Genomic DNA, 12,231 nt, shown 5'->3' with positions numbered 1-12,231 from the left:
CCATTATGGAGTCAAGAAGGATTTTTTTTACCCTTTTTGTTAGAAAGAATAATGCACAAAACCGATCATTACAGCCATGAAAATCTGCACCCTTTTCAATAACAATTTCTAATCCATATTACGTTGTGTTAAAAGGTTGGTTTTGTGATGAATTAAAAAAACAATGTTAATACGTAAACACACAAATATGAATTCTATATGCATTTCATATCGTGTATAGACTTGAGGAAACTTGTGTATTCAAGGTCTGTTATGTATGCCCTTAAATCCTCATCTAATATTTGTTTATCTGTCAACAATCTCAGAAAAAAGCTGTCAAAATCTAGAAACATCAGTGAAACCTCAGTGAAACATCAGCATTCAATTCAATTCAATTGGGCTTCTTTGATAAGGCAATTTCAAGCGAAAGCCTTTTTCCAACAGAAAACAGATAGCAAACTATATATTATGTAATATAGTACTCAAGTACACAGTTTGAAAATACTGATTTAGTATAAAGGTTTGCATGTGTATGTGTATATAAATATATATATATATATATATATATATATATATATATACATATAGGTTATCACTATCACTATTAATTAGTGGAAAAAAGCGCATTAGTGGCTAAAACTAAATTGAAACCAGTTTAACAGGCTTAACACAGTTTAACAGCGGCTGGTTTATTTCTTTGTATCAAACATTATTTAAAGTTACAGCTCTGAAACCATCTTTTTTAGATCACGGCACTGAGTGTAACAGTCCCTCCATCAAGTACTACAATCTCTTCTACCAGGTTATGGTAAATATGCTTCAGTAAGTCACCATGTCATGCAAGACCAAGAGATGTAATTGTCAATGTGCCTACCAGTGTGGTCATTATATAGAAGTTAAAACAATGCTATAGTCACCAAACCTACTTTAGCTTAATGAAGCAGTTTTGGTTTATAGATCGTGTCAATGCAGGCCACAGCTCAATTATCGGCCATTTAGGAGTTAAATCGCTTTTTTATACAGCCCTAGTCACACAATTTATTGCATGTGCACAGCCTTCTTAAACACTTACTTTAATGCAAATTCTGTTTCATTTAGAATTGATCTTGTACTGTTAATAGCTTGCTAGACCTTGAGCGTCCTTTATGTGATTAAAGTTCAATTTATAGAGCAGAAGATAAAACGTCTAAAATAAGTAAACATCTGATTTAAAATGAACCAATTTTTTTTATGCAGGCTATGTAGGTCACAGCCAGGGAAGACATGGCTAGGACCACATGGACAGAAACAAAGGTGATTTTAACTCCTAAATGGCAGCAAATTAAACAGTGAAAATGCAGAGAACTTAATTGAGTGGTTTTGTTATATAGATCATGCCCCTGCAGTCTCATTGCTCAATTATCTGCCATTTAGGAGTTAAATATTTTTTTATGCATGTCCCACCTCCCTGCATATGAGCTACACCGCTTTCCTAAACACTTCCTGTAAAGAGAGATCCAATATCTAAACTTCCTTTATTGCACAGTTTGGTTTTTTTAGAATTTCTTATTTCTCTTTCTTTAAAATTTCTTAGCTCCTGCTCTGGTAATAGCTTTCTATGTCCTGCAGGAGCCTATTTTGTGTGATTAAAGTTAAAATTACAGAGCAGGAGATAAAAACTTTGAAAGTATGGATTGATTTTTTTTTTTTTTTTTATGTAGGCTGTGTCAGTCACAGGCAGGGGAGGTGTGGGTAGGGCTGCATGAACAAAAACACAATAATTAACTCTTAAATGGCAGAGAACTGAGCAGTGAGACTGCAGCGGCATGACCTATACACAAAAACTGCTTCATTAAGCTATAGTTAAAGTATGATGCATACAGTGTCTCTCGAAGCATACATATTATACATTATTAAGGACAACAAGTGTTGGATATAAAAAAAAAAGAAGCTGACTCAAAAGAGGCATGTTTGAGACTCAATTATTTTTTTTAAACTAAATCTATTTTAATGGGACACTATAGGCACCAAGACCACTCCAACTCATTGAAGTTGTCTGGGTGCAGTGTCCCTATTGCCCAGTGTCCCTATTGCAGCACTAAGTCTGCCTCCACCGGAGGTGCTTCCTGCATCCAAACAGACCTTTGGTCCGGTAACTGATGCTGGACATCCTTACGATTCCGATTTTTTGCCCCACAGGAAAGCATTAATTCAATGCTCGCCTATGGGAAGGTCTAATGCAGGCGCGGCATTTGCTGCGCATGCACATTAGCGCCTGCTCGTCTCGGGACGGAAGAGGATAAGGAGCTGTGACCCAGCACCAAGGGATATCGGCGCTGGGCTAAGGTAAGTAAACAAAGGGTTTTCAACCATTTATTCACAGGATACAGGGGTGGGAGGTAGGGTCGAGGCAGAGCGAGCTACAGTGTCAGAAATACAGTTTTGTATTCCGGGCACTTATAGAATCCCTTTCAGGGATACTATCACTGTCTTGCTACAGGTGAGCTGAAGTCTTCTGTTGACCAAACTATACTTTTGTCCAGAGCCAGAACAAACTGCTCAATGAGGAGCCTTTGTTGAGATCATCACAACTGATAATCTCAAAGAGAAGCATCAGCACCAACGGCACATGCGTGTCAATCACTACTCTCTGCCAATCTAATACTTCAAACCGACCGAGGCAGGAAAACCAGGGTGCAACTTGAGACTTTTATAAAAAAAAAAAAAAAAACACAATTTCTCTTGATATTTCCACTTTTACAAAATAAGACAGAGAGAATGTATAGTCGTTGATGAGTTAGTAAATATGTGTAAGATGTATCAGCCAATGTAAGATGTATCAGCCAACAAAAAAAAATTTAAACAAAAGATCATCTAAACCAGGCAGGGTGAGGAAGGGGTTAAACACATACCTTTTATCCACCGCTAGGCTCCTTCTGCGGTGGGGACTCTCCGCCTCCTTTCCCCATCATTGGCTGAATGCGCGCGCATTCAGCCAGTACATAGGAAAGCATTATAAATCACAGTGAGAAAATCACAGTGAGAAGAGCGGAAGCGCCTCTAGCGGATGTCAATGAGACAGCCACTAGAGGCTGGATTAACCCATAGGTAAACATAGCAGTTTCTCTGAAACTGCTATGTTTACAGCAGAAAGGGTTAATCCTAGATGGACCTGGCACCCAGACCACTTCATTGAGCTGAAGTGGTCTGGGTGCCTATAGTGGTCCTTTAATAATGCAAGGAGCCTAAATAACAAAATTGGGGAACCAGAGGCAATAGCATACACTAAACAATATGACACAATAGTCATAATGGAAACATGGTGGGGGTGAAACACAGGACTGGGCAGTTAACTTAAATGATTATGCATTATTTAGGAATAGAGATGTCCCGAACAGTTCGCCGGGAACTGTTCGCCAGCGAACATAGCTTGTTCGCGGTCACCAAGCGGGCGAACATATGCGATGTTCGGTCCGCCCCCTATTCATCATCATTGAGTAAACTTTGACCCTGTACCTCACAGTCAGCAGACACATTCCAGCCAATCAGCAGCAGACCCTCCCTCCCAGACCCTCCCACCTCCATGACGAATAGGGGGCGGACCGAACATCGCATATGTTCGCCAGCCGCGGCAACCGCGAACAAGCTATGTTCGCCGGCGAACAGTTCCCGGCGAACTGTTCGGGACATCTCTATTTAGGAAGGATGGAAAAAACAGAAAGGTTGGTGGATTGTGTTTCTATACCAATAGTTAAAGCCAAATATTAAGCAAGTGGAAAGTGGCAAGGAAAATGTGGAAGCTTTATGAGTAGATATCTGCTTTGGGGTAAAAGAAGGGAAACAAATTATTGGTTTGGATATGCTGTAAAGCACTTAAGGTTACCATTGCTGAAGAAGAACAGCTGTTAGAGCAAATTGGGAAAGCTACACATCTAGATAACATGTTAATTATTGGAGATTTAAATTACCCGGACATAAATTGGGATAGATAGACTAGAAGTTCAGCAAGGGAAATCAGGTTTTCGAACCTGTTAAATAACACATTCATGTCACAATTGGTACAAGCACCAACTAGAAGAGATGCTTTTCTGGATCTGGTTTTAACTATGTTGATCTTGTGACAAAAATTCAAGTAGGGGAGCACTTGGGCAATAGTGATGACAATATGGTGTCTTTTGAAATAAATTCAAAAAAGCAAATGCACATGGGGTATACTTAAACATAATTGTAAAAAGACAGATTTAAATAACATTAGGGCAGCTTTACTGGCATAAACTCTTTAGTGAAAAAAAAATTGAGGATAAATGGAAGCTCTTCAAACAAATATTAGAAAGGTACATTTCTCAGTAGGTACCATTGGGTAATAAATATAAAATAAACAAATTGAAACCAATGTGGCTTAGTGGGAAAGTAAAATGAGAAATTAAAAATAAGAATAGGGCACTTAACCCCTTCAGGACGGAGTCAATAGTGCACGTACTGATCAAAACAAAACGTAAACAAAAACTGGAATTTGCGCTATATGTCTGTTCAACCGTAATTCACCTCTTTCATATTAAATGCACCCACACCTATTATATATCATTTTGTTCAGGAGAAACAGGGCTTTCATTTCATATAAAATATTTATATATGAAACAATTTATTATGAATAAAATAAAAAAAAACTGTGAGAAATTTGCATTTTTTTTTTTTTAAATTTGTAGTTCCGCTTCACATTTTAGCTGTAAATGCCATAATACTGTTAGGTTTTACTGCAACAAAATGCACATATTTGTAATCAGCGATGTCTCACGAGTACAACAGTACCCCCCATTAACAGGTTTTATGGTGTTTTGGAAAGTTACAGGGTCAAATATAGAACGTTCCATTTTCAAATTGAAATTTGCCAGATTAGTAATGTTTCCTTTGAGACGGTGTGGTAACCCAGGAATGAGAATTACCCCCTGTAACGGTATGCGGTATAACCGTCCACGACATCCGTTGGTATCTTCAGGAAATCCACAGTCAGAGTAGGAAGCAAGGCAATATTCCCAATCCTCCCAATAACCGGACGAAACACAGTTTGGGAGTCAACTAACTCGGTTTATTCACAAGCAGCGTATTTATACAGTTCCCCATGCAAGGGGTTTCCACACAGATCATCCAGGGGATTTCTCCCAACATGCATTGTGACTTTCCCAACAGGCATTGCGACACGAGAGGGATACTCCCACTAAAATGGACGATTAAGTGGATTATCCCCTCGTGTAGCAAAACCGACAATTGACTCTAAAATCCATAATTCACATAATATTCGGTACTTTGGAATAATCGAACGTTCGGTAGATAGCTGGGGTCGGAGCGCACACTTTGTGAGAATACCGCTCTGATCCCAGCTGAATTGACCGAACGCCGCACATAATACATTTAAACATGAAAGTTGGTTTAAAAGTACCGAATAAGTACGGGACATATAATGTACCGAACGCGGAACTCCCGAACGCTCTGGAAACCCAGCGGGGCTCGGATCATCGAGTAGCCGTTTTCAAGTCCAGGCTCTCGACGACCGAACACCGCTGCAGAGACAAAGGATCCAAGATGGCCGACCGCCGCATGGTCGGTAGTGGATCGACGGCCACCTAGGAGAGCCCTTAATTACCGATTGCAACAATGTTGCAATCGGTTACTTGGTACCACACGACTTGGGAGTGTGTGGTCGACCTGGGGAGCCCGTATTCGTACGGCGAATGGCCAGGATAGCCGTGTTTTCGTCGTATGAATGCTGGTACGCTGGCAGCGTACGGCTGCCAGCGTGCGAACGGCCATAGCACAATACATACACATTTAACGGAACACATCATACAGTCAGCCTACGGACAACCTATACTGCATATAGTCCAGAAGTGGCTAGATTTGCCACAATGCTCCCCCAGAACCAAGCCGGCATACACAGTCTGATCCCAACGGATCGGCTTGGGGATGTCCGGGAGAGTACTCACAGATCACTTTTCGAGTTCAGTCTGTCTGGATAACCCGTCAGCGTTACCGTTTTGTTTTCCGGGCCGATAGTGAATGGTAAAGTCAAAGGGCTGCAGCGCCAAACTCCAGCGCAGCAGCCGGGCATTGTCCCCAGATACACGGTTCAGCCACACTAACGGGTTGTGATCTGTGAGTAAGGAAAAAGGTTGTCCGTACAAATATGGCTGTAACTTTTTGAGGGCCCACACCACGGCCAGGCATTCTTTCTCGATGGCAGCGTAGCTCACTTCACGCGGTAGTAACTTGCGGCTTAGGTAAGCTACGGGGTGTTCTCCGCCATCGGCTCCCACTTGGCTCAGTACTGCTCCCAATCCAAACATTGAAGCGTCTGTGTGAACAAGAAATCTTTTAGTTGGATCAGGAGCAGTCAACACAGGGGCATTAGTTAGAGCCGTTTTGAGTTGCTGGAATGCCTGCTCACACTCTGGGGCCCAGACAACCTGTCGGGGAAGGTTCTTTTTAGTCAAGTCCGTCAGGGGTTTGGCCAGGGTGCTATAGTCTGGAACAAACTTCCGGTAGTAGCCGGCCGTCCCTAAAAACGCCAGCACCTGAGTCTTAGTCCTGGGGGTAGGCCACTTTGCTACGGCCTCAATCTTGGCTGGCTCGGGTCTCTGCTGCCCACACCCTACTCGGTGTCCCAGATACTGCACCTCAGCCATACCTACGTGGCACTTGCTAGGCTTTAACGTTAACCCAGCCTCCCCAATACGATCTAGGATCGCCCCTATGTGGTGTAGGTGGTCCTCCCAGGTCTGGCTAAAGATGGCTATGTCATCTAGATAGGCACAGGCATACTCTTGGAACCCGTCCAGTAGCCGATCTACCATCCGCTGAAAGGTAGCCGGAGCGTTTTTCATTCCGAAGGGCATGACCTTGAAATGGTACAGGCCAAACGGAGTGACAAACGCCGACTTGGGGACGGCGTCATCGGCTAGTGGAATTTGCCAGTATCCCTTACACAAATCAATGGTAGTGAGATACTGGCCCCGTGCCATCTTATCTAACAGCTCGTCTATCCGGGGCATCGGGTAGGCATCAGACACCGTTTTGTCATTTAGCCTCCGGTAGTCGACACAGAACCGAGTGGTGCCATCCTTTTTCGGTACTAGGACTACCGGCGATGCCCAGGGGCTATCGGAGGGTTCGATAACCCCTAGCTGTAACATCTCATCTAGCTCGGCTTTCATATGGGTACGGACGGATTCCGGAACCCGATATGGAGCCTGTCTCATAGGTAGCTGTCCCAGGGTGTCTACTCGGTGAGTGGCTAGCGGAGTGTAACCAGGTAAATTGGAGAAGGTAGCCCCTTTGGCTTCGATCAGCGCTTGTACCTGGGCACGCTCATGGGCGCTTAGCCGCTCCCCCAGCTGAACTCCCTGGGAGGGCTCTATCGGTGCCTCGGGTTCTAGTAGGTCAGGTAAGGGTAGGTTCTCCTGATCCTCTAAGGAGGAGGCGCAGATGGCCGTCACATCCTCGATCCTCTCATGGTAGGGTTTGAGCAGGTTCACGTGGAGCATGCGTGTCTTCCCTACCCCTGAGCAGGGGCCGATCACATAGGTAGTGTCGCATCGCTGCTCCACTACCTGGTATGGGCCTTGCCAGATGGCCTGCAGCTTGTCTGTGCGGACAGGTTTTAAAATTAAAACCTTCTGTCCCACCTGAAAGCTGCGGTCTCGGGCTCCTCTATCGTACCAGCGTCGCTGTCGTTGCTGGGCCGCCTGGAGGTTGGTGTGTACAGCCTGAGTGAGCGCCTCCAGACGGTCCCTGAATTCCAGGACGTATGATATGATAGGGGTCTCGTTGGTAGTACTCTCTCCCTCCCAATGTTCCCTAATTAAGTTCAAGGGTCCCCGCACCCTCCTCCCAAATAGTAATTCAAACGGGGAGAATCCGGTCGACTCCTGGGGAACCTCTCTATAAGCAAAGAGTAGGTGAGGTAGAAACCTCTCCCAGTCTTTGTGGGTCTCCCCGAACGTCCGAAGCATCTGCTTCAGTGTCCCGTTGAACCTCTCACATAACCCATTGGACTGGGGGTGGTAGGCGGAATTAACTATTGGCTTAATGCCACATACCTTCCACATATGTTGAGTAACTTCGGCCGTAAACTGGGTACCTCGGTCCGAGATTATCTCTTGGGGGAACCCTACCCGGGAAAACACTTTCATTAATGCCTCCGCTACGGTCTCGGCATGTATATTAGTGAGGGCCACAGCTTCGGGGTACCTGGTGGCGTAATCCACTACAGTCAGAATGTACCTTTTGCCAGAGGGACTGGGTTTTGGCAGGGGCCCTACGATATCTACCGCTACGCGGCTGAAGGGCTCTGCGATAATGGGTAGGGGACATAGCTTGGCCTTGTGGCGATCCCCTCGTTTACCTACTCTCTGACATACGTCGCAAGAGGTGCAATACTGGCGCACATCCTGCGAGATGCCGGGCCAGAAGAAGGCATGCGTTAAGCGGTACCGGGTACGGGTCATCCCTAGGTGTCCTGACAAGGGAATGTCATGAGCAATTCTAAGCAGCTCCTGTCTATACTTTTGCGGTACCACTAGCTGCTTGTTAGTCAGGGTGACAGACCCCCCCACATCTTTAGTCGTGACACGGTATAACAACTCCTTCTCCCAGATGTACCGCTCCCCCTCTAGCCCGGTTTGGTCTGTTTGTGCCCGGTCCCTATATACTTGGAGGGTGGGATCGGTCTGGACTTCGGTCGCAAAGGCAGTCGGGGTATCCCAGGACATGGGGGTCGGTTGGGGAGCATGGTCTCTTACCTGAGCCTCAGAGTGTATCGGTGTAGCCGTGGTGCGAGCCTGTTGCCGGGTGGTTACGGGGTGTGCCTCCTGATAGGGAGTCTGGGGAATAAAAGCGGAAGTCATTTGGCCTAAGTCATTCCCCAGCACAACATCTGCAGGTAAATTTTGCATAAGTCCTACTTCCACAGTCCCCTCTCCCACACCCCAATCCAAGTGTACTTTGGCAGTCGGTAGCCGGTATACTGCTCCCCCGGCCACCCGTACTGCCACTGACCCGCCAGTGTGGGTTGCGCCCGGGACCAAATGTGGTGCAACCAGAGTCAAAGTGGCTCCCGAATCCCTGAGCCCTTGTACCTCCTTGCCCTCTAGGGTTACTAGCTGCCGATGATGTTGTCGGTTGTCGGTGGCTCGGACCGACATTACTTCGTGGAGCACCCCTAGCGGCTCCTCAACTTGAGCGCTCAGCAATTCTTGGGTGACGGGGGCTACCTGGTAATGGTGTGCAGCAGCCCTTGGTGCCAAATTTTGTCGCACCTGATTCCAAGCCTGCCGGCTCCGGTTTTGGGTGCACTCCCGAGAAATGTGTCCCCACTGCTTGCAGGTGTGACACTGAATGTTAGCCCGGCCGTTGTATCGGGAGGGGGGTGGTGGAGTATTCAGTGCTGGCCTGTGCAGGGGTACGGTGGGGCCGGTAGGAGTAAAATTATGGGGTGGCCCGGTAATCCGAGGGAGGGCCTTATTCTGTGATCCGTGATGCCTCCGGGCATCAAAATGCTGATCCGCCAATCTAGCGGCTTCGGGTAGGGTGAGGGGTTTACGGTCTCTCACCCATTCTTGTGCGTCTGGGGACAAGCCATTAAAAAACTGCTCCAGTAGCATAAGCTGTCGTAACTCCTCCATATTAGTGGCGTTGCTGGCCTGTATCCATCCTTGCGATGCTTGATCCAGCTTGTGTGCCCACTCTGCGTGAGAATCTTTCTCCGGTTTGCGCAAGCCCCTGAACTTGCGCCGGTATGCTTCTGGGGTAATAGCATACCTCTCCAAGATCGCCCTCTTTACTTTAGGGTAATCTTTGCTGTCCTCTCGAGGTACAGCACGGTAGGCTTCAGCTGCCCTACCCGATAATTTACCGGCCAGCAGCGGTACCCATACTGCGGGTTCCAGATCGTGCAAATCGCACAGCCGCTCAAAATCCTGTAAGTACCCATCGATTTCGTCCTTTTCTTCACAAAACGCTTTAAAGGCGTGATGTGGGACTTTGGGCTTTATTTGTCCATAGGTGGAGGCAGTAACAGACTCTGCCCTAGGTGGGGTTGCTGGTGGGTTGGTTGCCAGCAGATAGTCCTGTACATCCGATATCATCACGGTCAGCATTTCCAACGATACTGGTTGCGGCAGAAACTCCAACCTGGTTCGTAGCTCTTTTTGGAATGGGGTCTCTTCCTTGGCTGGTGGAGGTGTAGCGCTGCGGGCTCTGTCTCCCTCCATTAGTTCAGCGATCAGCACAGCCTTAGATTTGTTGCTGGCTATCTTGCCCCTGGCTTCCAGTAGCTCTTTTAAAGTCTGTCGTTTCAGTATGGTGTAGTCAATCTCCATACGAATTGCCCTTGCTTTCCTTGTTCGGTAGTTCCAGTTTACACGAACGCTGCTTTTTCGGCTGTAAGGTTCGGATCCCGTCGCTTGCCACCAATTGTAACGGTATGCGGTATAACCGTCCACGACATCCGTTGGTATCTTCAGGAAATCCACAGTCAGAGTAGGAAGCAAGGCAATATTCCCAATCCTCCCAATAACCGGACGAAACACAGTTTGGGAGTCAACTAACTCGGTTTATTCACAAGCAGCGTATTTATACAGTTCCCCATGCAAGGGGTTTCCACACAGATCATCCAGGGGATTTCTCCCAACATGCATTGTGACTTTCCCAACAGGCATTGCGACACGAGAGGGATACTCCCACTAAAATGGACGATTAAGTGGATTATCCCCTCGTGTAGCAAAACCGACAATTGACTCTAAAATCCATAATTCACATAATATTCGGTACTTTGGAATAATCGAACGTTCGGTAGATAGCTGGGGTCGGAGCGCACACTTTGTGAGAATACCGCTCTGATCCCAGCTGAATTGACCGAACGCCGCACATAATACATTTAAACATGAAAGTTGGTTTAAAAGTACCGAATAAGTACGGGACATATAATGTACCGAACGCGGAACTCCCGAACGCTCTGGAAACCCAGCGGGGCTCGGATCATCGAGTAGCCGTTTTCAAGTCCAGGCTCTCGACGACCGAACACCGCTGCAGAGACAAAGGATCCAAGATGGCCGACCGCCGCATGGTCGGTAGTGGATCGACGGCCACCTAGGAGAGCCCTTAATTACCGATTGCAACAATGTTGCAATCGGTTACTTGGTACCACACGACTTGGGAGTGTGTGGTCGACCTGGGGAGCCCGTATTCGTACGGCGAATGGCCAGGATAGCCGTGTTTTCGTCGTATGAATGCTGGTACGCTGGCAGCGTACGGCTGCCAGCGTGCGAACGGCCATAGCACAATACATACACATTTAACGGAACACATCATACAGTCAGCCTACGGACAACCTATACTGCATATAGTCCAGAAGTGGCTAGATTTGCCACACCCCCATAATGGCATACCATTTGAAAAAGTAGACAACCCAAGGTATTGAACGTGGGGTATGTTTAGTCATTTTTAGTAGCCACTTAGTCACAAACACTGGCCAAAATTAGCGTTCATATTTGTTTTTGTGTGAAAAAAGCAAAAAACTAATATTTGGCCAGTGTTTGTGACTAAGTGGCTACTAAAAATGACTGGACATACCCCATTTGCAATACCTTGGGTTGTCTACTTTTGCAAATGGTATGCCATCATGGGGGTAATTCTTATTCCTGGGCTACCATACGGTCTCAAAGGCAACATAACTAATCTGGCAAATTTCAATGTCAAAAAAATGAAATGCAAGCCTTATATGTGACTCTCTAACTTTCCAAAACACCATAAAACCTGTACATGGGGGGTACTGTTATTCTCGGGAGATTTCACTAAACACAAATATTAGTGTTTTAAAACAGTAAAACATATTACAACAATAATATAGTCCATAAAAGTGCCGTTTGTTTGTAAAAAATGCAAAAAACTTCACTTTTACTTAAAATATCATCGTTGTAATACAATTTACCAGTTTTAAACACTAATATTTGAGTTCAGCGAAGTCTCCCGAGTAAAACAGTACCCCCTATATACAAGTTTTATGGTGTCTTGGAGAGTTACAGGGTCAAATACAGTGCTTGCAAATTAAATTCTCTGCACTTTCTCCCTGTGTTGTCAGGCATGTCAATCAAATTTTAATTAATCAAATTACATAATTATGTTAAAAAATTACTTAAATATACACGTAGAATTTTAATATATATGCATTTATAGGTATTTAAATTCTACGTGTATACTAATGTAATCTTTTATGTAATT

At 45.5% G+C, this 12,231-nt stretch overlaps 1 protein-coding gene across 1 annotated transcript in view; it reads right to left on the bottom strand.

Annotated features, from left to right (window-relative positions):
- The window catches only part of LOC134565736 (potassium channel subfamily K member 9-like), an 85,436-nt gene that overhangs the window by 68,624 nt on the left and 4,581 nt on the right, over positions 1-12,231 (bottom strand). The window lies entirely within an intron of this gene.

Source organism: Pelobates fuscus, chromosome 6 (assembly GCF_036172605.1).
Source record: "Pelobates fuscus isolate aPelFus1 chromosome 6, aPelFus1.pri, whole genome shotgun sequence".
NCBI classification, from domain to species: domain Eukaryota; kingdom Metazoa; phylum Chordata; class Amphibia; order Anura; family Pelobatidae; genus Pelobates; species Pelobates fuscus.
This window is presented reverse-complemented; position numbering and strand designations above follow the sequence as displayed.